Consider the following 24,600-nt stretch of genomic DNA (forward strand, 5'->3'; position numbering starts at 1 on the left):
ACTTTCATGTGTGCTGCATGAAGCCGCCTACATGAAAGGGACAGAATTGCATTTTAGGAATGTTTATGTGCAGGAAGGGACACCTTCCTACACATAAACATTCCTCCCCTACACACAGACACCCTTGCACTATGGTGCAGGCGCGCAACACCCATTGGGCTCACCGGGCTTCAGCCCCCCCCCGTCGTCTTCTTCAGCCCGGGCTAATTGACACACACTGAGATGACTGCGCATCGGAGCTGAGAATGTCATTGTTATTGATGCATTCTGAGAGGCCCGGCAGCCCGAGCCAGCCAGCCTCTGAACAGTATCAAGTAAACCCCCAGCCCCCCCCCCTCTTGTTTTCCTTTACTAGCGCCGAGGTGATATCCTTGCCTGAAGGCAGGGATTTCACCTAAGCACTTGATGTGTTCACCATGGGGTGGGAGTGGGAAGATGCACACAGCAGGGGGAAAGGGCTGGCCAGTGCAGGTGACGCTTTTCCTTTGTAAAGGAATTTCTGCTGGTGTCATATCCCAGGGTTTGCTGTCTCTGCACTTGTATGGATGTGTATTCCATACAAGTGCACAGACAGCAAACCCTGGGCTATGACGCCAGAAGGAATTAATTTACAAAGGAAAAGCTTCACTTGCACTGGACATCCCATTCCCCCTGCTGTCCATGCACTTGTAGGGAATTCACATCCACAGCGCACCTCACCAGATAAATGGTGAACAGGGCCATGTATCTTTCTCTAAAGAGGAGAGTCCCCTCCGAATATGAATATGTAGTGTAAGTTTGTAGTGTTCATTTTTTGGGGTGCTAGTGGGTAATTTTAGGGTTTAGGGTGGGTTACGAATTGGGGTGCCAGGGGGTAATTGTAGGATTCTGAGTGGGTATGGGTTTTAGGGTGCCAGGGATAATTTTAGGGTTCAGGGTAGTAATGGGTTTTGGTGTGCCAGGGGGCAATTTTAGGGTTCAGGACTGGTATGGGGGCCAGGGGGGTAATTTAGGGGTTCAGGGTGGGTGTGGGTTTTGGGGTGCCAGGGGTAATTTTAGGCTTCAGGGTGGGTATGGGTTTTGGGGAACCAGGGGTAATATTAGGGTTCAGCATGGGTATGGGTTTTGGGGTGCCAGGGGTAATTTTAGGGTTCAGGGTGGGTATGGATTTTGTTGGGCAACGGTGTAATTTTAGGGTTCCGGGGGTAATTTTGGGGGTCAGAGTGGTAATGGGTTTTGGGGTGCCAGGTGTAATTTTAGTGTTCAGGGAGGGCATGGGTTTTGGGGTTCTAGGGGTAATTTTAGGGTTCAGGGTGGATATGGGAATTGGGGTGCCAGGGGGTAATTTTATGGTTTAGGGTGGTAATGGGTTTTAGGGGGCCATGGGGTTGTTAGGGTTCAGGGCAGGTATGAGTTTTAGGGTGTGAGGGGGTGGACATTTTAGAGTATAGGGTGGGTGTGGTTTTCGGGTGTCAGGGGGCAATTTTAGGGTTCACGGTGGGTATGGGTTTTGGGGTGCCAGGGTGTAATTTTAAGGTTTAGGGTGGTTAAGGGTTTTGGGGTGCTATGGAGTTAATTTTAGGGTTCAGGGTGGGTATGAGTTTTCGGGTGTCAGGGGGGCAATTTTAGGATTCAGGGTGGGTATGGGTTTTGGGGTGCCATGGGGTTCATTTTAGGGTTCAGTGCGGGAATGGGTTTTGGGTTTGTGAGGGGGGGACATTTTAGGTTTCAGGGTGGGTGTGGGTTTTCGAGTGTCAGGGGAGCAGGGGGGCAGTTTTAGGGTTCAGGGTGGGTATGGGTTTTGGCAGTGGCGTCACTAGGTGGGTGCGGGGAGTGCGGACCGCACCGGGTGACACCAACACATGGGGTGACACCAATCTGCACTGCAGCCTCACATCTGCTCTCACCTTTACTGTCGCTCCCTGTGCAAGCTTGTTCCTCATGCTGTTCACACTCGCCAGCGTCTCGCAGGAGATCTGCAATTCTTGACTGCAATTTTCTTTGCTCACAAGGCAACTCTATAGCAGCCTAGCTCACCCGAGGGTGCATGGTTTCCTATTTTTCAGTATCTTGCACAGTCTTCAGTTTTCCAGTGAACCAGTTCCAAATTTCAGCTTGCTTTTCACTACAGTGCAACCTGTTGCTCGCACTCTTGTTTATACAAATCCAGGGAAGACAGATGGAGTAAGAGAGAGAGGGAGACAGAGGGAGCTAGAGGGAGAAATACAGAGAGAGGGCGCTAGAGAGAGCAAGACAGAGAGAGAGGGAGATAAAGGAGTAAGACAGAAAGAGAGAGGGAGCAAGAGGGAGTAAGACAGAGAGCGAGAGAGCTAGAGTGAGAAAGACAGGAAGAGAGGGAGCTAGAGGGACTAAGACAGAGAGAGAGGGAGGCAGAGGGAGCTAGAGGGAGCTAGAGGGAGCAAGACAGAGAGGGAGCTACACAGAGAGAGAGGGCGCTAGAGGGAGTAAGACAGAGAGAGGGAGCTAGAGGGAGCTAGACAGAGAGAGGGGGCTAGAGGGAGTAAGACAGAGAGAGAGGGAGCTAGAGGGAGCTAGACAGAGAGAGGGAGCTAGAGGGAGTAAGACAGTGAGAGAGGGAGACAGAGGGAGTAAGACAGAGAGAGGGAGCTAGAGGGAGCTAGACAGAGAGAGGGAGCTAGAGGGAGTAAGACAGAGAGAGAGGGAGCTAGAGGGAGTAAGACAGAGAGAGAGGGAGCTAGAGGGAGCTAGACAGAGAGAGGGAGCTAGAGGGAGTAAGACAGAGAGATAGGGAGCTAGAGGGAGCTAGACAGAGAGAGGGAGCTAGAGGGAGTAAGACAGCGAGAGAGGGAGACAGAGGGAGCTAGAGGGAGCAAGACAGAGAGAGAGGGAGCTAGACAGAGAGAGAGGGAGCTAGAGGGAGTAAGACAGAGAGAGGGAGCTAGAGGGAGCTAGACAGAGAGAGGGAGCTAGAAGGAGTAAGACAGAGAGAGAGAGAGCTAGAGGGAGTAATACAGAGAGAGAGGGAGCTAGGGGAGTAAGACAGAGAGAGAGGGAGCTAGACAGAGAGAGGGAGCTAGAGGGAGTAAGACAGTGAGAGAGGGAGACAGAGGGAGCTAAAAGGAGTAAGACAGAGAGAGAGAGGGAGCTAGACAGAGAGAGAGGGAGTAAGACAGAGAGAGAGGGAGCTAGAGGGAGCTAGACAGAGAGAGGGAGCTAGAGGGAGTAAGACAGAGAGAGAGAGGGAGCTAGAGGGAGTAAGACACAGAGAGAGAGGGAGCTAGAGGGAGCTAGACAGAGAGAGGGAGCTAGAGGGAGTAAGACAGAGAGAGAGGAAGCTAGAGAGAGTAAGACAGAGGGAGAGGGAGACAGAGGGAGACAGAGGGAGCTAGAGGGAGTAAGACAGAGAGAGATGGAGCTAGACAGAGAGAGGGAGCTAGAGGGAGTAAGAGAGAGAGAGGGAGCTAGACAGAGAGAGGGAGCTAGAGGGAGTAAGACAGAGAGATAGGGAGCTAGAGGGAGCTAGACAGAGAGAGGGAGCTAGAGGGAGTAAGACAGTGAGAGAGGGAGACAGAGGGAGCTAGAGGGAGCAAGACAGAGAGAGAGGGACCTAGACAGAGAGAGAGGGAGCTAGAGGGAGTAAGACAGAGAGAGGGAGCTAGAGGGAGCTAGACAGAGAGAGGGAGCTAGAGGGAGTAAGACAGAGAGAGAGGGAGCTAGAGGGAGTAATACAGAGAGAGAGGGAGCTAGAGGGAGCTAGACAGAGAGAGGGAGCTAGAGGGAGCTAGACAGAGAGAGGGAGCTAGAGGGAGTAAGACAGAGAGAGAGGGAGCTAGACAGAGAGAGGGAGCTAGAGGGAGTAAGACAATGAGAGAGGGAGTCAGAGGGAGCTAGAAGGAGTAAGACAGAGAGAGAGAGGGAGCTAGACAGAGAGAGAGGGAGCTAGGGGGAGTAAGACAGAGAGAGAGGGAGCTAGAGGGAGCTAGACAGAGAGAGGGAGCTAGAGGGAGTAAGACAGAGAGAGAGAGGGAGCTAGAGGGAGTAAGACACAGAGAGAGAGGGAGCTAGAGGGAGCTAGAAAGAGAGAGGGAGCTAGAGGGAGTAAGACAGAGAGAGAGGAAGCTAGAGAGAGTAAGACAGAGGGAGAGGGAGACAGAGGGAGACAGAGGGAGCTAGAGGGAGTAAGACAGAGAGAGATGGAGCTAGACAGAGAGAGGGAGCTAGAGGGAGTAAGAGAGAGAGAGGGAGCTAGAGGGAGCAAGACAGAGTGAGAGGGAGCTAGAGGGTGTAAGACAGAGAGAGAGAGATCTAGAGGGAGTAAGACAGAGTGAGAGAGAGCTAGAGGGCGCTAGACAGGGAGAGGGAGCTAGAGGGAGTAAGAGAGAGAGAGGGAGCTAGAGGGAGTAAGAGAGAGGGGGCTAGAGGGAGTAAGAGAGAGAGAGAGGGAGCTAGAGGGAGTAAGACAGAGAGAGAGAGAACCAGAGGGAGCTAGAGGGAGTAAGACAGAGAGAGGGAGCTAGCGGGAGCTAGACAGAGAGAAGGAGCTAGAGGGAGTAAGACAGTACCTAGCGCCGTACATTTCTGACAGAGGTGGTCCATGCGGTAAGTCGTGAGGGGGTGACACCATGAGTTACCCGCACCGGGTGACACCAACCCCAGTGACGCCACAGGGTTTTGGGGTGCCAGGGGAGAATTTAATGTTCAGCATGGGTATGGGTTTTAGGGTGCCAGGGGTAATTTTAAGGTTCAGTGTGGGTATGGGTTTGGGGGGGCAAGGGTGTAATTTTAGGGATCAGCGCGGGTATCAGTTTTGGGGCTCCAAGGGGGTGATTTTAGGGTCCAGAGTGGTAATGGGTTTTGAGGTGCCAGGGGGTAATTTTAGGGTTCAGGGTAGGTATGGGTTTTGGGGTGCCGGGGGGTAATTTTGGGGTTCAGGGTGGTAATGGATTTGGGGGGGCAAGGGTGTAATTTTAGGGATCAGTGCGGGTATGGGTTTTGGGGTGCCAGAGGTAATTTTAGGGTTCAGGGTGGGTATGGGTTTTGGGGGGTAAGGGTGTAATTTTAGGGATCGGCGTGGGTTTGGGGTTCTAGGTGGATGATTTCAGGGTTCAGGGTGGTAATGGGATTTGGGGTGCGAAGGGGTAATTTTAGGGTTGCATGTTTTCTCCACTTGACCTGAGCATTAATCGATCCTGTTTATCTGACATTTTAGCCCCGCCCCATTGATTAACATTAGCCATGCCCCTTCATTTGCCATGTTAGCCCCCCCCGAAATTAAGACCTAGTTGCACCCCTGCTATGGTGCAAGGGTGCCTGCGTTTGAGCTAAGTTGTTAAACTTAGCGCCATTGCAGGGGGAAATGCAAGGCTGCACCACATTCTTGTAAATATCGTGCTGCCTTGCGTTTCAGAAGTGGCGGAGTGTGTCGTTAAGCCAAGGTGGCTAACAACACGATCTGCCACTTCCTAATACATACCTAAGTTTATTGCTAAATATGGATTTATATTTAGGGTCTTCCCACTGTATTTTGCATGACTCCCAGCAAGCCCCAGCAAGCATCATCAATGGTTAATTCCTTTGTCTGTAGGATGTGCAAATGGTTTCGGATGGCCTGAAGGAAAGTAACCCGATAATAAAAAAGGGGGATTGCCAGGAATGAGTGTTCAGCTATATTGTTGGGATTATAAATAAAACAGTTTAGAGCACTCATCGAGGACTCTGGCCCAATGATCAGATTAGCTTAAACTCTGAAAAATGCACAAAAGATGGCCTCAGTTGAAGGCTGCTGTTTTGTTGTCTACTATTACTTGAGCCTCTGATTGTGGAGGAATTGGGGCTCCATGTGAGGCACCAATAGGAATCATATAGACAAATGTAGGTTTACTGGTGTCAATATGTGCGGTTATGTATCGGGGAACGGGGAATATACTGCAACCAATCCCCAGACAAATAAATGTCCTGACACCAAATAACACTCGTTTGAATTATGATTTTCATCTTGGAGTGAGACATACCTTATGCACTGAGGTGGTGGGTAGTTCTGAATCCACAGCTTGAAGTAGCAGGGTGAGGGGTAGTTAAGATTACTATTTGTGGTTTGTTTTTCTAGCTGTTAGGTTTCAGTACACTGGTGAGTATTGGACCTGGCCCTCCCTGCAGGGTCTCCCTCATACGTTTTGCCATCACTGCTCCTGCTTTCTGAAACCATTTTTGTTTTGTTGCCTTTTAGGACTTTGTGAGCCTTATCACTGTTAACTAGTGCTAAAGAGCGTGTGCGCTCCCCTTTAAACATGGTAGAATTGCCTAATTCCCAATTGTCATATTTCATTTATTTGCAAGTCCCTAGTAAAGTGGTACTACCTGTACCCAGGGCTTGTTAATTAAATGCTACTAGTCGGCCTGGAACACTTATTGTGCCACCCACTTAAGTAGCCCTTCAAAAACATGCCTTAGGAAACCTGGGTGTACATTTTTGAAGTGCCATTTCTTCCTGGCAAAATAAAACCTTTTGCAAGCATAAACCTTTTTTTTTTAATACAGATAGGTCACTCCTAGGGTAGGACGTAGACAGCCCATAGGGCAGGGTGAAGTGTATTTAAAAAGTTGGGCATGTAATTTTAAGTTTGACCTCTCCTTGCGGTAAAAACTCTCAAATTCGTTTTTCACTATTGCACGTTGGATAGCATTGGGTTGCCTTATTACATTTATTAAGTGATAGCTTTTGATCGGAAGCAGAGAGAAATGTCATGTTTAATGTCTGAAGAATTGTAATGTAAAACCCTCTTCAATGGGAAAGTCAGATTTTAAGTAATAGCTGTGAAAATGCCACTTCAAGAAAGTTAAACCTAAGAGGGCTTGGGCCCTTACCAACAACCACCACACGCCTCAGGTAAACTAAACAATTAAAAGGGTGGTTGAATGAATCACATCCTTTTTTTTACTAAAGGGCAAGATATTTAATACATTTGACCAGTATTTACATTACACACTTCTTCAGTTACAATGTTTACATTATACTCGGACTAGAACAAGGATAACCACTCTTCTTTTACATAATGAAAATCATTTCCAAAGCTAGACCATATGAAAATCATGTAACATTAGAAAAGTTGACAAAAAGAAAACAGAAATGACCAACATGACAGTAAATGGTGCATTGATAGACACACAAAAGGAAATAAATTGTATTGTAAACCAGTCCAAATGTTTTCATTCAAAGAGATTAGTTCATAACAGCTCAAAGGAGGCTGAAACCCTTTCAGTGTTCTACATCTGGGTTTAAACATCATCTAATATGGAGAGGATTATCATTGATATATTTTCTTCAAACATTCCATATTGGTGAACACTATAATAAATTCCCAGAAGGTTCATGCAAACGCGTTTCGAACCACAGCTGACTGGGGGTTCTCTTCAGTGCTGTGGGCTGGTAAACGCTTGTGTGCATCTTATTTCTTCAAAGCTTGGAAGCAGGAAGTTTTCTTCACAGCTTAATCCAGCAATTTATTCGAGGTTAACACACATTAAGTGCATTGGATGTGTGAGCAATTTTGAAATCAATGCCTTATTTCTTCAAAGTCAGATTTCCTACGGAGATACTCTGTCAAAATGTCAGATATCTCAACCTCTAGAATATATATTCCATATGCTGTACCACACCTATAACAGAGAGGTCTGGATATCTGACATGTTTGTGATATGGTATCCCGTCCACCATCCTCTAAATAAAGCCCTTAATGAACTTAATTTGGTATTTTCCTTGGATGCCAAAAATGTAAGTGGTTGTTTGTGGTCACTATACTGTATAGGATGGGTTGGGTGTACCTGTCTATGGTTAAAATGCAATACAGAAGAGCACAGGCTGTTGAAGGGTCTGCAGGCTGTTGTCATCTTCTATATAGTGACCACTGGTACGCTCTTTAGGTAAACTTAGTATTTGAGTTCAGGATAATTAGGTCCAAATGTACCTTGAAGCTAGTATCCTGTCCTCGGCTGTTAATCTCCACCCTCATTTATTTGTAACTCCCAGACAACAAATTGTGGGTTATGTGTCTAGAGATAGAGAATTTACCAAGGATGGCAATATGTTATGGTCCTTAGCAAAATTTAAAGAAGACACACTGAAGAATGTTTCCTCTTCTATTGCAAGAAGAGCCATAATATATTGCTCTTCTTTGGTTTTTATATATCCTGCAGAATACAGAATTCTGGGTCTACTGCTCGTACATTGCTCTGGGATGGGTAACCTTTAAAATAGCTTTGAAAATATTACAAGGGTTGGTTTATGATACAGGTATTACACTTTCGGATATGAAGAAATATTATTGGTTTTCCCAGCTGGTTGTATTCCATTAATTTCCCTTTCATGCAACATCCCTTCATATTGATAGATCTGCATGTCCTATGTGGCCAAGGTTAACCTGGGAGACTATATGAGGATGTATATTAGCAGGACTGCCAAATCCACTAAGGTAGTGGGAATGTAATTGTGTATAGACCTCCAAGATCTGAGTGGGTTCCATATTTAGGACTGAATAAGCTTTTTCAAGCTAACAAATGTATGGGGACAGGATAGCTGGAATCATTACATATTTTATGCAGTGAATTTGCCCTTGAAAAAACACAGGGATTTAGGTACCTGTAGCTAATGAACATAATTGGAAATCCAAATTGCCAGAGGTTCAGTGCTTCTACCGCTGAAGAAGTGCTAGTGAAACTACTCCCCAGGAAAACTATGTTTAAGAGCAAGATGGAATGACAGCTTGTCCTCGGACAAGTAGCTGGAAAAGAATGGACGTAGGACCTCTGATACCCCAGTAAAGTTTTGTTGGACTTTGCCCTCTCTGCAGGGTCTCCACCAAACATTTTGCCTTCTCACATCCTGTTTTGCTGAGGTCTTTTTTGAAGGCCTAAGGACTCTGCACTGTAACCCTTCTAGCCAGTGCTAAAATGCGTGTGTTCACTCCCTAAAACATGGTAAAATTGGCCTATACTAATTTGGCACATTTAAGTTATTTGTAAGGCTTTAGTAAGTGGTACTACATGTATCTAGGGCCTGTAAATTAAAGGCTACTAGTGGGCCTGCACCACTAATTGGCCACCCACTTAAAGTAGCCTTTTTAAACATGTCTCTGGTCTGCCATTGAACCCTGTGTGCAGTTTTAAACTACAAATTCAATTGCAAAATAACTCTTTTGTCAAGCCTAAAACTCACGTTTTAATACATATAGGTCAACCTTGGGTAGGCCCTTAGCAGCCAATATGGCAGGGCCCATTGTATTTAAAAACTGGACATATACTTTTAAGTTTTACATGTCTGATAGTGAAAAAATCATAAATGTGTTTTTCATTATTGTGAGGCCTTCCTCTCCCATGGATTAACTTTGGGTTACCTTAATCCATTTAATAAGTGATAATGTTGTTTGGGAGCAGGTAGAAATTGTAATTGTGAGTATATAGCACTAACTACCCCTGACGAGACACTGAAGTGCTTTACAACAAGAAGCATACTACACCGGAACCTGAGGTTAGCGGTTAATCTAGTGGTTATTTTGATTAGCCATGTGCTCTCAAGAACAATTGCATGCAATTACTTCAGTTACTTTGTGATAGATATATTAATAGCTGTTCGGTGTGATCATTAGTGGGTGCTATGCAGTTTTAAGTGATTAGTTTGTGAGATAGATAGACTGGCGAAGATTAGGTAATGTTAGGATACAGGGGTAGGGTTTTAAAGTGGGGAGGTTATGATCTATGAAATCAGTTTGTGATCGATGAAATGAGGTCCTACCACAAGAATGAGTACGGTGGCATAAATGAGAGTGTGAGAATATCACAGATCTCTCTAACTAGTTGGCTTACTGTTGAAGGAAGCAGACTGGAAACCAAAATACTTTTTCTTCTTGGGTTTATGTTGTGTTTGCAAAGAAAGTCATTCCTTATGGAAGAGGAAACCTCACACACATAATAGTGTTATGCTTCATCATCGGTATCCTCTTACCTCTCTGTCAGGTGAGTACCACCAGGGCAGACTCGACCTCCTCAAAGCTTTAAATGGTTGGAGGGAGTTCTTGGATAAGACAAACTGGATAAAGGCAAGATCCAGATCTTATTAAAAATACCTTGGGTTTGCCAGGTTATTACTTTTATTCAGAGGTACACCGGGATCTCTAAAAACAATTCTGAACGGATATAGTGAGGACAATGGCTCAAACCCATTCTTATTTTGCCAACATGTTTCTGCCTGATGATGGTAGCCAAAACTGTCCAGGGCATTATTTTGGTACTGGGTCTGTATTCTGTACAAGAGGAGCTGACGCTGAAAAAAGATGTCTCATTTAAATATCTACCCTCCCTATTCTGTAATTAAAGGTTATTCACTCACTCGAAAAACAATGAGTTATTTGACACTGGCTGATTGTCTCTCCGCTTCGCATTCAGGTTTATGCTGTCATCTAATCCCATCTAAGTATATGTTGTGTGTGTTTTTGTATGTGGCCCTTGTAGTATATGTATTGTACATATAAGCAAAGCAGTATGATGAAGGCCTGTAGGTCAATAAAGCTTCATTCGATGGAAATAGGGGTGGACAGTTAAGTCTGCTCCTCGGACAGAGTTTGCTGAATTTTGCGACTCTGTACTCTGCGCTTTGCACGGAGTGCGGAAATCAGCATCTGAATCTGATTCCGCCGCATAGTAGAGTTTGCCCCCACCCCTCACCATTATTCTCCTTCAAGAACGATGACACTGAGAACCTGGCTTTGGCTAACCTCAGCAACAGCACACTGAACCAGGTGAGGCACGGCGGACGGCATCCCAGCCTCCATGGCTCAGACCGGCACAGTGCGTGTTTTAGGACACTTTCTGCAGGAGCCTTCAGTGACTCATGCATGCACAATTTCTTAGCTGGAACGCCTTGTGCAGTTCAAGCCTGGTTTTCAGTCCATCAGTGCCAAGTGTTTATGTATATTCGGCTATTGCTAATCTGCAATGCAATAATATAACAAGTGGAGATGTGTAAACCTTAAAAATTACAGTAATAATTATTAAGGTGCCATTATTAATTATATGGGGTGGGCGAGTGGAGCAACTCCACCCGCTCATGGTACTCCACGGAATACCACAAGGTTTGTATGCAACTCTGTAGAATTCCAGGTAGTAGAACTCCCCGTGCTCCACCTACTGCCCCCATGTGAGTCTGTTATTACCATTGCACAAGCATCCATTCCGACCAGTTGATTATTTAAATTATAATAATGATCAACAGGAGGGGCATGCCTAGGGGAGGAGCACTGGGGTCTGTCTGTACATGTAAGACAAGGCAAGGGTCCCGGCAGAGCTAGCCGCTACCCGACAGCTGTCTGAAGCTCAGGGACGGTGACGCTCAGTAGCAGGCCATAGTGCTTCGAAGCCTTTCCATTTAATGAGCCTAGCAATGCAATAAGCACACTCACTTTTTTTCTGGGTTGTTTTTGTTAAACTCTGGAAATGAGCTGTGGGATGTTGCCCCAGTGTGGGCCCTGCCTTGTATGCTTGAACATTGGCATTTACATCTGGGAACATGTTACAAGCACATGTTCCCTGGAGAATAAAACACAAATAGTCCCCAGCAGCTTTACATTTACCCCCACAATAACTCTCTATCTGTCTGGATACAGTGGTCCACAAGAACGATGCATTTCCTGCATGCACTTTAGGGTATTGACCGCAAAGTTTTGGAATTATTCTCACCACCACAAACCCACTCAGGTGGGCAAGACCCTAAGGGGTTTGACAGGTACTGCTTGAAGAGCCTTTGGCAATTTAAGACAGCCCTGAAGTAGGTCGCAAGAGACAGAAGCCTTTTAGTAACCTGTAGGCAGGCTTACAAGCAGGCATTAGCTAAGTGCAAACATGTTTTGCGGTAACTTGCCTGGGATAAACTAGCTCAGACAAATGAATGTGGGGATAGATCTCTTTTCTGGAGGGTAGTAAATATGCCTTGTTTTGCGAACAAGACAGGACCGGCAATATGTACCCATATTTCTGAGCAACAGTGGGTAGATCACGGCTGAAGGAGTCTACAATTTCGAGAAGGTGATGGAGGGTGAGGACAGGGTGGACCCTGAGATGGGAGTGCTCCCATGGTCTTCACTTTGGATGAAGTAACCAAGGGTATATGCGCATTAACACCCAACAAGGTTTCAGGACCTGATGGGATCCCTCCTGACCAGTTCAAGGTTGATATTGAGTTCTGGGGCTCCCTTCTGACCCAGGTCTTGAATGCTGTGGCATGGGAGGGGTGCTTCCCTCATGGTCGACTGCAGTGATTATGCCCGTGTTTAAGAAGGATGACAAGGATAACCCTCAGTGCTATTGTCCCACCTCATTGATCGATGCAATAGTGAAGGTCCTTGGGGATTATACTTAGGAGGCTGATGGCATGGTCAAATGCTAATGACATCTTGTCTGATGTGTAAAGCAGCTTCAGGACAGGGAGGACTACATCTGGCTCTTGTTTGAATCTTTACCTAATTATTATTTAGTATACTGTAGCCCAGCCTAAATTCCTCTATCTGTCATTTATGGACCTCACATCCGCATTTGAAAGGGTTAACATGCAAAACTATGGGCCCTACTTCTTGAGCTAGGGCTTCTTTCACATATAGTGATTCTACTGGTGGACCTACATTCGGACACCCTAATCATACATCCAAGTTGACAGCTCCTGAGATAATAAAATATAATCAATAGTAGTACCAAAACCTCCCAACGTAAATGTCTGTATAATTTGTTCCAGTACTGGTAAAACATCAGCAGCAAAGACAAGATTATATTTCAACAATCGATTGAGAGCCTCGCCATAATGATGATGTTACAAATGAAGGCTATTATAGCCTTCAATAGCAGCCAAACCACAAACAGCAGCTGTCCTTTGTGTGCAGACAAATACATTAAAATCTCCTACCCAAATCATATTAACTGCAGAAATACCATTTGACATGAACTTATCTAATTCAAATTCCCTCTTATTTATTACTGTAGGTTTGCTTCTTGGGTTAAAATCATTATATACAGATTAATTAGTACAATGCTTTTCAAATCGGCAATTTGGATGTAAAGCAGTTGAAAATAAGGAGAAGAAGCAATACTTTTCATCTTTCTTTTGTTGCAGGTGATAGAGATGAAAAAAACAAAGCCCTCCATTAGGTCTACGAGGATATGATCTTTTACTGGACTGCAAAATTAAAAGAACCCATCTAAATAGAAAGGTTCAAGTGCCCAAGTTGCTTGACAACGGACTACATCACAAGATTTAACAAATATAATCCAATCAGAGTTCTTTAATTTGGAGATAATCCCTTCATCAGTCCAGGAAGTAAGTAGATATGATTACTACTAGAGTCCTTCTTTTAAGTTTGAGTTGAACAGATTTCTGCCTCTGGGAAAACTTGGGAAGACACCAAAATGTCTGAATCTACATAGATATGTTGCCTTCCAACCACGATTGGGAGCCGCAACACCATACAAGGTAGACAATCAACCCCCTCCACATGACCAAGGGGGATAAGAAATTTGAAGTTTCAATATGGTATGCCATGGCAATCAGGCTGAGGCCAAAAGAAAAAACCAAGGGGAAGAGCCCTTATATTATCAGCTGATGGAGGAGCTTGACTACAGCTATGGAAAAAATGGTTACGGCAATGGGGTTCTTAAAATTCACCACAATACAATCATCCTTGCTTTTTTGGTGGTCTTAAATCCACCCAAGCTACTCTGCTACCATAATTATCTCCTTAGAAAGGTGGTATCTATTGCATGAGTGTTGCTTAAGCTAGTACTCTACGTTATTGAATACATCTCTCTAAGTTTATTTTTTTGTATGACTGAAAGAAGGGACATTCTCAAGAAGAATCACATGGGGGTAGATGCAGAATGAGGTTGTAAAGTGTCCCTGCATAGTGCTGATTCGTTGTTAGGTTTATAAGACCAGTTGGAAGTAGATGACTGTGACCTGACCTTGTCTTGAGTGAGGGATGTCCTCCTTTTATTTCAGTGTCTCCCTATAATCTGAGAAATGATTATTCTTCTGTGAAAGGGAGTTTGTGTTCCATCCTTTACCTGAGGGATCCACTGCCTGACTGCACATGGCTTTGAGTACAGGAATCGCCTTATGCAGAGAGAAGAATTTCAACATTCGTTCCCGTGTCTAGCCTACTTCCTAGGTGTCACGTTTCCAAATTCTCTATTCTTTCCAGGATTTTATCACTAATACCTTTGATATTCGGTTCAAATACTGATGAGGCCCTATTGAGATAATCGCATAAAGCTTGATACAGACCATTAAAACGCTGAATTTTAGGAGCATCAGGAACCAACAGTTCCCCCCCTCTCCCTACAATAGACTCCAATGAGTTAACTGGCTTCATAGCCCCAGGGCTTTTAGTGACATTCAAAAGGACGCAAGTATGATCCTTCTTCTGTTTCTTCAACAGAGGGGAGTTATCAGTTTGCTGACTATCTGATGCAATTAGTAGAAGAGTCATTAAATATACAAGGATTGTTTGCAAGTCTTTGAACCCTACCAATTCTAGGCATGGAACTTGATTATCCTGAGGGGATACCAGAAGCTTTAATGAGGGACAAAGGCTCAGACGCTGTCAGTGGGTGTAAGGTGATATTGGGCTTCATGTCTCTCCTGTACTAAGTCAGTCTCCAAATTTCTCGCACCCATCGCGCTAGTGAGGAAATTGGTTACTGAAGAAACAGATTTAAAACTCTGAGCTGTCCCCCTCGTGGGGTGAATTGTTTTCCTCTTGGCCACATTAACAGCTATTTAGATGTTTTCTCAAACAGTCACAAAGAGGCAGCAAACTTGGGAATTCTATATCACTGCAAAGAGGATTGTCCCATCCATGCCTTCTGTGGGCTCTAACGAGCGCAGATGGGCCCATTCTTGGCATGGGCACATCCCATGCTGTGGGGACCCTTGAGTCCTTTTAAACCAACGGTCGGTTCGGAGAATATGGCAGCCGCCTCCCGATCACATTGAGTTATGGGGCAGGTAGTCCAGGCACCCAGCAGGCAGCAAACAAACATTGGTGTAACTGCCCGTCCCGTGCTGCGGGACTCCTCAAGTGCTTTTAAAGCACTTGCCGGTGCAGAGAGTGTTGCGGCTGCCTCCTGACCACAAGGAGTTATGGGGCAGGTACTCCAGGCCGCAGCAGGCTGCAGAAAAACTTTGGTGTAACAGCGTGTCCATACTATGATGTAGGGTATATTTCATGCATTGGATGCTTGGAAAGACGGTGACGGTCTAGCTACACCGCTGTCCAGCGGTACAGAGGTAGTATTGGCTTCCCGATCATATCTCTAGTTACTAGAACCTGGTTGCTATCAACGCCATACCGCATGTGGCAATGCTCTTTATTCTTTGCCCATCTGCCTGTGTCCAGGGTCACATGACTGATATTGGCTATCTTATGGTGTGATGTGTATTCCTTCCAGACAGGGAACAGATGGGCCTTGGGTATGGTGAAGGGTGATCCTCGTCTGAGCAGGGTGGTCTGGAGGGTTATACTCAGCCCTTCCTGAGTTTCAAAGGGTAGACTGAAGACTGTGTCCACCCTCTTCCTGGTTTTTGAACCTGCCAGCTCTGTCATTGGCAAATGCAGCTGTCACCTGGGCCTGCCTGCCCTATGTTATCCTAGGCAGTTTGGAGCCACACCCAGGGGAAGAGGTACAACTGACCAGAACCAGATTAGGAGTAGACCCCCACACACAGGCTGGCAGTGGGTATAAAAGCATCATTGTCTGAACCTCTCATCAGAACACTCCTGAACCAGTGGAAGATTCAGAAGAAGGACTGCCTATCTGTGTAAAAACAGAAGATTGGACGGTTTGACTTGAACCCAGGATCCCCAGACGTGACTTCAAGGGTCAATTGGATGACCTTATGTTTGAGCTACAGGGACACAACAACCTTCCAGAGGCCTTCCCTGCAACTGCCCAGCTGACCAGCACCAACTGGACCTGCATGCTGAGCCCTGCTGCTGGCTTTACTGGATGAGTTCTGATCCCTAAGAGGTGCCCACCAGGTCCTGGACCCTTGGCTGACAGCACAGTGTACTCCTGCTTGACTGTCTTAAAGAAAACAAAAAACATGCTAAGACGGAAGAAATGGGAAAAACAAAAGCAAAGAAATGACGACCTATGGGCAAAACTTGTTTGTGTAGGAAAACTAAAAAATAGCTCCAGGTTTTGGCAAATGATTAAAAGAATAAAGAATCCGGAACATCTCGGCCTAAATTCAAACATATCTGAGGAGGTATGGACAAAATATCTATTTAAGCACTTTAACAAAGAGGACAGTCCTGAAAAGGCAGCGACAAAAAAACCAGTATAGAAGTTATGAGGGCTATAATAGAAGAAACAGACAATTGCTATACGGCAACAAGGACTCAAGAAACATGTGAGACTGGGGCCATGCTCCTACCTAAATCTGATAAACCAGTGCCTGAAGCAAGTTCTTACATTGAGTCTGGACGCCAGATGATTGTGCCAGCCGACCTCAAAAGGCAAATAGCAAGGGGGAGACCTACAGGAGCCCCCGGACCAAACAGCTATACCACCAATGTTGTATAAATCCGATACGGAATTTTGGAGTGTATCATCAACACCAATATTTAACAGCCTAAGGAATACCCAGACTCTTCCTGAGTCCTGGCATGGGTCAGTTATCAGCCAATTTTCAAACATGGCAGTAAGAAACACCCAAATAACTATTGGCTTATCGCCCTCATTGACGTGGAGGCCAAGTATTTTGCAGGAACCATCTTGGAGAACTAACGTCATGGGCATCTGAAAAATCTGTAATTCCGATCAATCAAACGGGGTTCTGTAGGGGCCAAGGGACCACAACTAACATCATGGCACTGACTCTGCTGATGGGAGCAGCACAAGAGACTAAAATGCCTCTATATCTCTCCTTTATTGATTACACCACTGCATTCGACCACGTGGATCGCAATAAACTTTGGCAGAAATTGGACAGCTGGGGAATACCCAAACACCTCCTAAATGTGCTGATATTACTCCACTCCAACACCTGGATCAAAGTGAAACTAGGAGCAGGCACACACCTCTCTAAACCCATCCGGACAACAAAAGGGTTAAAGCAGGGGTGCCTATTAGCGCCAACCTTATTCAATCTTTCCCTTGCTGATCTACCAGGAGAACTCGATAAATGCCCTAATCATTCACCTAAACTAGGGTAAATTACCCTGTCCAACCTACTTTATGCGGATGACTTGGTGCTGATAAGTCGGACACCGATGGGCCTCCAGCATCTCCGGAATGTAGCTCACACCTTTTCAGTAAAGAATGCCCTGCAAATAAATTTTAATAAATCAAAGGTCATGGCTGTGAATTACAGGAAAAAAAGGAAAATCAGTTGGCACTTAAACGGAGAAAGACTGGACCTGGTAACAACTTACAAGTACTTGGGAGTAATTTTGGACTAAAAAATACATTTAAACCGCAACTAGACTCCTTACGAGGGAAGGCAACTATGACATACTTGGCTATAAAATCGTTAAAGGCCAAACTTCCTGATCTAACACTTAACCCACTCCTCCAGATCTTGCATACAAAATTACAGCCGACCCTTACATATGGGAGTGAATCCCTTCACGGGAAGGATACCGCATTATTGGACATAGTCATAGCCAAGTCATATAGGGCCATCTTTAACCTCCCGAGATATGTTTCACCCGCCCAGATCCGGCTGGAATTTGGAATTCTCAAACAAACACTAGAAAGGCGGAGTGCCTATGTAACCAGCTGGCATAAGATCCGCACTGCCGAGACTGGCTCTTTAAGTTCCAATGTATGGGAAGAGCTGCTTCTGCATCATAAATCTTCAGCCAGAGACTATCTACTTGAATCATTACAAGTTCTAGGTCTGTCTGACGTCTGGGATACCTCAATAGACCTCTTGTCCTACAAAAAAGTCGCGAAAAAAATCAGCACGTATTATTTCAGCAATTGAGGACAAGGAGGCACTAGCAAACAGAGCGCACGGCTGGATCACGCTCAGTGACTCTGGAGGGTATTAGAACAGGGTTAACCCATAACAAGTCACTGAGACCTGGGTATTCGAAGTACTGAAAGGAAGGGGTCTCAGTGAGAGAACAAATATACTTATAACTTTCAAGAAGATTTAAACAATACTAAATGAATTCGACATTGTTTTAATTCACAATGAGGAGCAATGTATCGAATACATTAACATTTTGATGCATAGAATAGGTTGTACGGTGCCCAAAAGGGGGGAGGGAGGAAGTGACAGTGTGAGGATGACGTGATGGAAAATTGTGACAATAAAAACAAGAAATATCCAAAAATCTTTGCTACAATTGTGTTTTCATTTCATTGCACAAAGAATGAGTCACTTTGGCGATATATACATGAACAATGTCATACTCCAATACAGCAATTACTGGCAAAAATGTGGGGAAGGAGTTGACTATATGGATGATGTCGACGTTTCGACCCTCTGAATAGCGCAGGGTTGGTTGAGCCCTTGCAGTGGGGTCTTCTTCAGGACAGGGAAACGGCAGGCAACCTGATAGATACGTATATATAGAGGATATTAATAATGAGAAGGCGGAATGTATCTGTTAATACAAAAACAGTATTTAAAATCACTGTCGCACACATGGAAGAGCATACCGTTGTACTTGGCGCTCTATCTGATCTCTGCAATCGTCTTCCAAGTGGTTTGACGAACTGCAGATATGAGAGAAAATGGAACTTGACTTAGACTGGAATGTGAGTGCATAAGGCACTACAAAGAAATCATGGTAATTATGATCAAATCTCACCGTTAGGATAAGCAGTCCATAATTCATTCGAGATACATAGTAGAGAGTTGGAGAGCGCGGCCGACCGCGGGGCGGTGACACGGTTAAATTCTGAAAAGACGATATGCAAGTGTTTAGGATATTGGGTACTGTGCATATAGTCAGTAGGTGCTGTTAATACATTGAAAAAGGGGGTTTCCGCTTACCGGTGTCCCAATCGGATTACTGGGTAATGGTGCGTCCCCTCTGTGTCAGTAAAAATCTGAAAAACGGGTAAGGACGGGCTTAGACACTAGCAAGTACCACAAATGGTTACATTACAATATTAACCGGGCATACGGGATTGGACATTTGCGTGTACCACGCATCATTAAATTGCAAGATTAACCGGGCATACGGACTCACCGAATTGTTCACCTTGGTCGGTGTGGTGTAAGGCGCAACCTCGGTTTGGTGGTTGACCTGGGAAGGGAAATTGCACACAGTCAGCCCTTGGTCAACGGAGCATATCTGGTGAAGGATCGCATACAGTATAGAGGTATTTGCAGCCTAACCGGCTAGGGCTTACCTCAAATGCCGACTGAATCGGACCACGGGGAACGCTGGCGTCTTGCAAGACGTGGCAGATTTCCTGGTTACTAACATAACCATGGAAACGGGTCACGTGACCAGCGCGCTTGCAAATGGAGCGCGAAGACAGACTGCGGTGGAACTGGGTGAAAACCTGAGTCGGCAGTTATGATGAAATTAAATTCCGACTGGGCTGAAAAAACCTTTACTGGCCGTTTGCGGGCATTGGCCTAAATTGCAACCATGCTTATCTTATTAGTATGGACGTAACGTACAAAACTGTATCCTCTCGCGGTTGCCATGGAGACTGACGCTATATTGGGCGAGTAGGTGTGGAATGACTGGTGGCCAACAGCCATCGTGGAGATACGACTTTTATGTGGACATATCAAGATACACCTCTAGTGCAGACATTTCATTGACACTACAGTGCTTCAGTTGAGATACAACATACTATTACTGGCGGCATCTTATAACGCTGGTTCATAGCACCAGATGTAGGCATTTATACATTACTAATAATTAAGGGAGTACCTCTCTGCAAGAGGGTATAGTCCCACTCGATATACATAGGACTCGTTGTACTTGGCGCTCTATCTGATCTCTGCAATCGTCTTCCAAGTGGTTTGACGAACTGCAGATATGAGAGAAAATGGAACTTGACTTAGACTGGAATGTGAGTGCATAAGGCACTACAAAGAAATCATGGTAATTATGATCAAATCTCACCGTTAGGATAAGCAGTCCATAATTCATTCGAGATACATAGTAGAGAGTTGGAGAGCGCGGCCGACCGCGGGGCGGTGACACGGTTAAATTCTGAAAAGACGATATGCAAGTGTTTAGGATATTGGGTACTGTGCATATAGTCAGTAGGTGCTGTTAATACATTGAAAAAGGGGGTTTCCGCTTACCGGTGTCCCAATCGGATTACTGGGTAATGGTGCGTCCCCTCTGTGTCAGTAAAAATCTGAAAAACGGGTAAGGACGGGCTTAGACACTAGCAAGTACATAGGCCAAACACAACAAAGGGCCAGGGTACGGATTCTTCAGCACATGAGCAGGATCAGGTGTGATGTACAAGGGGCGCCCTTAGTAGATCACTTCAAATCCGCAGCCCACTCCCCTGAAAGTCTAAAATGGGTGATTTTGGAGAAGGCAACACTGGGCCCCCGGGGTGGTAACATCACCAACATTCTAAATGTCCGGGAAATCAAATGGATGTTTCACTTTGATTCGATTGCAAATGGGTTGAACGAATTTGACAGTTCATTCTCGCAGTTAGCAACAATGACTTGATATGCAGTCACTAACCCTTGGTATTAAGATTCCTGTAAATATGAAAGGCCTTTACCCTCTTGTGAGAGGTACGCCCTTCATTGACATGTATGGCTCATTGATAAACAGCGCACTTTTTGAGGGACTGATATCGTGGTGTGGCTTATGGTAATATCCGGGCCGGGGCCAAACGAGTCCAATGTATAGTGAGGGGGACTATACCCTCTTGCAGAGAGGTACTCCCCTAGTTACTAGTAATGTTTAGATGTACTTTCTCAACGAGTCCTATGTATATCGAGTGGGACTATACCCTCTTGCAGAGAGGTACTCCCTTAATTATTAGTAATGTATAAATGCCTACATCTGGTGCTATGAACCAGCGTTATAAGATGCCGCCAGTAATAGTATGTTGTATCTCAACTGAAGCACTGTAGTGTCAATGAAATGTCTGCACTAGAGGTGTATCTTGATATGTCCACATAAAAGTCGTATCTCCACGATGGCTGTTGGCCACCAGTCATTCCACACCTACTCGCCCAATATAGCGTCAGTCTCCATGGCAACCGCGAGAGGATACAGTTTTGTACGTTACGTCCATACTAATAAGATAAGCATGGTTGCAATTTAGGCCAATGCCCGCAAACGGCCAGTAAAGGTTTTTTCAGCCCAGTCGGAATTTAATTTCATCATAACTGCCGACTCAGGTTTTCACCCAGTTCCACCGCAGTCTGTCTTCGCGCTCCATTTGCAAGCGCGCTGGTCACGTGACCCGTTTCCATGGTTATGTTAGTAACCAGGAAATCTGCCACGTCTTGCAAGACGCCAGCGTTCCCCGTGGTCCGATTCAGTCGGCATTTGAGGTAAGCCCTAGCCGGTTAGGCTGCAAATACCTCTATACTGTATGCGATCCTTCACCAGATATGCTCCGTTGACCAAGGGCTGACTGTGTGCAATTTCCCTTCCCAGGTCAACCACCAAACCGAGGTTGCGCCTTACACCACACCGACCAAGGTGAACAATTCGGTGAGTCCGTATGCCCGGTTAATCTTGCAATTTAATGATGCGTGGTACACGCAAATGTCCAATCCCGTATGCCCGGTTAATATTGTAATGTAACCATTTGTGGTACTTGCTAGTGTCTAAGCCCGTCCTTACCCGTTTTTCAGATTTTTACTGACACAGAGGGGACGCACCATTACCCAGTAATCCGATTGGGACACCGGTAAGCGGAAACCCCCTTTTTCAATGTATTAACAGCACCTACTGACTATATGCACAGTACCCAATATCCTAAACACTTGCATATCGTCTTTTCAGAATTTAACCGTGTCACCGCCCCGCGGTCGGCCGCGCTCTCCAACTCTCTACTATGTATCTCGAATGAATTATGGACTGCTTATCCTAACGGTGAGATTTGATCATAATTACCATGATTTCTTTGTAGTGCCTTATGCACTCACATTCCAGTCTAAGTCAAGTTCCATTTTCTCTCATATCTGCAGTTCGTCAAACCACTTGGAAGACGATTGCAGAGATCAGATAGAGCGCCAAGTACAACGGTATGCTCTTCCATGTGTGCGACAGTGATTTTAAATACTGTTTTTGTATTAACAGATACATTCCGCCTTCTCATTATTAATATCCTCTATATATACGTATCTATCAGGTTGCCTGCCCGTTTCCCTGTCCTGAAGAAGACCCCACTGCAAGGGCTCAACCAACCCTGCGCTATTCAGAGGGTCGAAACGTCGACATCATCCATATAGTCAACTCCTTCCCCACATTTTTGCCAGTAATTGCTGTATTGGAGTATGACATTGTTCATGTATATATCGCCAAAGTGACTCATTCTTTGTGCAATGAAATGAAAACACAATTGTAGCAAAGATTTTTGGATATTTCTTGTTTTTATTGTCACAATTTTCCATCACGTCATCCTCACACTGTCACTTCCTCCCTCCCCCCTTTTGGGCACCGTACAACCTATTCTATGCATCAAAATGTTAATGTATTCGATACATTGCTCCTCATTGTGAATTAAAACAATGTCGAATTCATTTAGTATTGTTTAAATCTTCTTGAAAGTTATAAGTATATTTGTTCTCTCACTGAGACCCCTTCCTTTCAGTACAGTGACTCTGGAAGCACGCAACCACAAGTATACTTCAACATTGGTATGAAAAAAAAATAAAGGAAAAGTTTCTAAAACTACGCCTTGGTGTAATTGCTGTACTCCCAAACTTACCACCCTGGGAGAGAAAAAAGTTTTCACAGCAGTGCCGCCTGTGCAAAACTGGTAAGGAGAACATTATCCATGCAATTTGCATTTGTCCCAAACTAAAGGACCTAAGGTATAACTTATTACGGCCCTCCTTCAAACTACACGGGGTTCGGACGTGCCGGCAGGCTGTTAAACTGTGTTTTAACCCCACCAACACCAAATTAAACTGCCAGGTCGTAAAGTTCTTTCATTTAGTAGAAACAAGACTTAAGAGCGCGTGATGAACACTGGAAGATTTTAAGGATAATCATGAATTGATCTTAACCAAACTTTTAATTTGTCAAGATTGAGCAAGAATGAATTTTCAAAATAATTTTATTAATGTTTTATAATTTTTGTAAAGATTTTAATTAATCACGTACAAATAAACGAAATACTCCTGCTTGAAATTTGTAAAGACTGAACTGCAAGGGAAAATCCAGAAGATTTCAGCTCTTTGCGCCCACAGTAGACTCCTTGCATCAGCAACGACTGCCTGCGTCTCTTGCCAACGCAAAGTTCCAACGATGACCTGCTCTTCACACTAACAGCGACTGCTTAAGTCTCCTGCGAAAACGAAGCTCCAATGGCATCCTGCACATCATGCCGACAACGAACTTGTGTCAGCCCCAGCCAATGTGAAGCTCCGATTGAGGCTCCTCACATTAACCTAGACTGTGAGATGGTAAACTCTTCACCAGAACGAACCTTGTAGTGTAGTTCCTATCATCCCAATAGGCTCTGCGCATTGGAATAATACCTACAGCAGTAAAGGCCTAGACCAGACGTTAACTAGGTCTACTACTGTCGATACTAGACTTAAAGTTTTGGGTTTGCCAGCTTAGCTCAGAGTTCACTAGAAACTTTCTCGAATGTTCAAGGAGGACTTAACTTCCCTGATTAGACAAGAAGGGATTTAGTTTCTGACAACCATAGAACATGACAACTTTGCTCTCCCCTAATCAAGAGTATATCTCGAGAGTCGTGTGAACAAAAGGCAATTTATTTTACTCAGTCAGTACGTGCATTCTTAGTCTCATCAGATTGTAGAGAAAAGGAAGAGACGGGCGTGTTCAATAAAAAGGTGTTATTTATTGATCAGTCTCTTTTCTCATACAAGAGAAATGGATCGATATTATTGCAATACTTATAGTTAAGTAAAGTGCATACATTAAAAGCAATAGTATAAAATAATACTGTAAAAACATTGATATGGTTTCTAAGCCATAAGATGTTTAAAATGAATAAAATATATTACATACACATATACATTTGACTAAACGTACTCAACTGGTGTTTCTAAATACGCCTACCCCGTGTACCTGACCTAAGTCTAATACGTGGGCGGGAATAGAAAGTTACAGTTTAAGTTAAGTTTGTTTTTGCCAAGTGAATAACTAAAGAATTCTCTGTGAGGGGTTATTCAGTTCTGTACCTGGAATCTAGGTTGAATGAGGGATGGTATCTCTCGTCTCTGGTCTCGATATTCCAGGCTGCCTGCGAGGGCTACCCAGAAACGCCGGTGCTGGATTTCTCGGCAGGAGAAAGCAGCTTCTCTCAGCGCGTCAGAAAGGCGGGGCTGCGCCAGCGGGGTCTGCTCTGCTCTTCGCTTCGGCAAGTATGGCTGCTCCGTCTCGTCACCACGCGTGTGTTTGCATAGGGCAATATCGGTAATATTTATACCTTTAAGGT

At 44.9% G+C, this 24,600-nt stretch overlaps 1 protein-coding gene across 4 annotated transcripts in view; it reads left to right on the top strand.

The window, feature by feature from the left end:
- The window catches only part of ATP8B4 (ATPase phospholipid transporting 8B4 (putative)), a 4,589,528-nt gene that overhangs the window by 4,237,760 nt on the left and 327,168 nt on the right, over positions 1–24,600 (top strand). For all 4 annotated transcript variants that reach the window (XR_013609828.1, XR_013609825.1, XR_013609826.1 and 1 more), the window contains exon 28: positions 13,112–13,315. The gene's annotated coding sequence lies outside the window, so the exon portion shown is untranslated. The remainder of the gene's footprint in view (positions 1–13,111; positions 13,316–24,600) is intronic.

This window comes from Lissotriton helveticus, chromosome 3_2 (assembly GCF_964261635.1).
Source record: "Lissotriton helveticus chromosome 3_2, aLisHel1.1, whole genome shotgun sequence".
Classification (NCBI taxonomy): domain Eukaryota; kingdom Metazoa; phylum Chordata; class Amphibia; order Caudata; family Salamandridae; genus Lissotriton; species Lissotriton helveticus.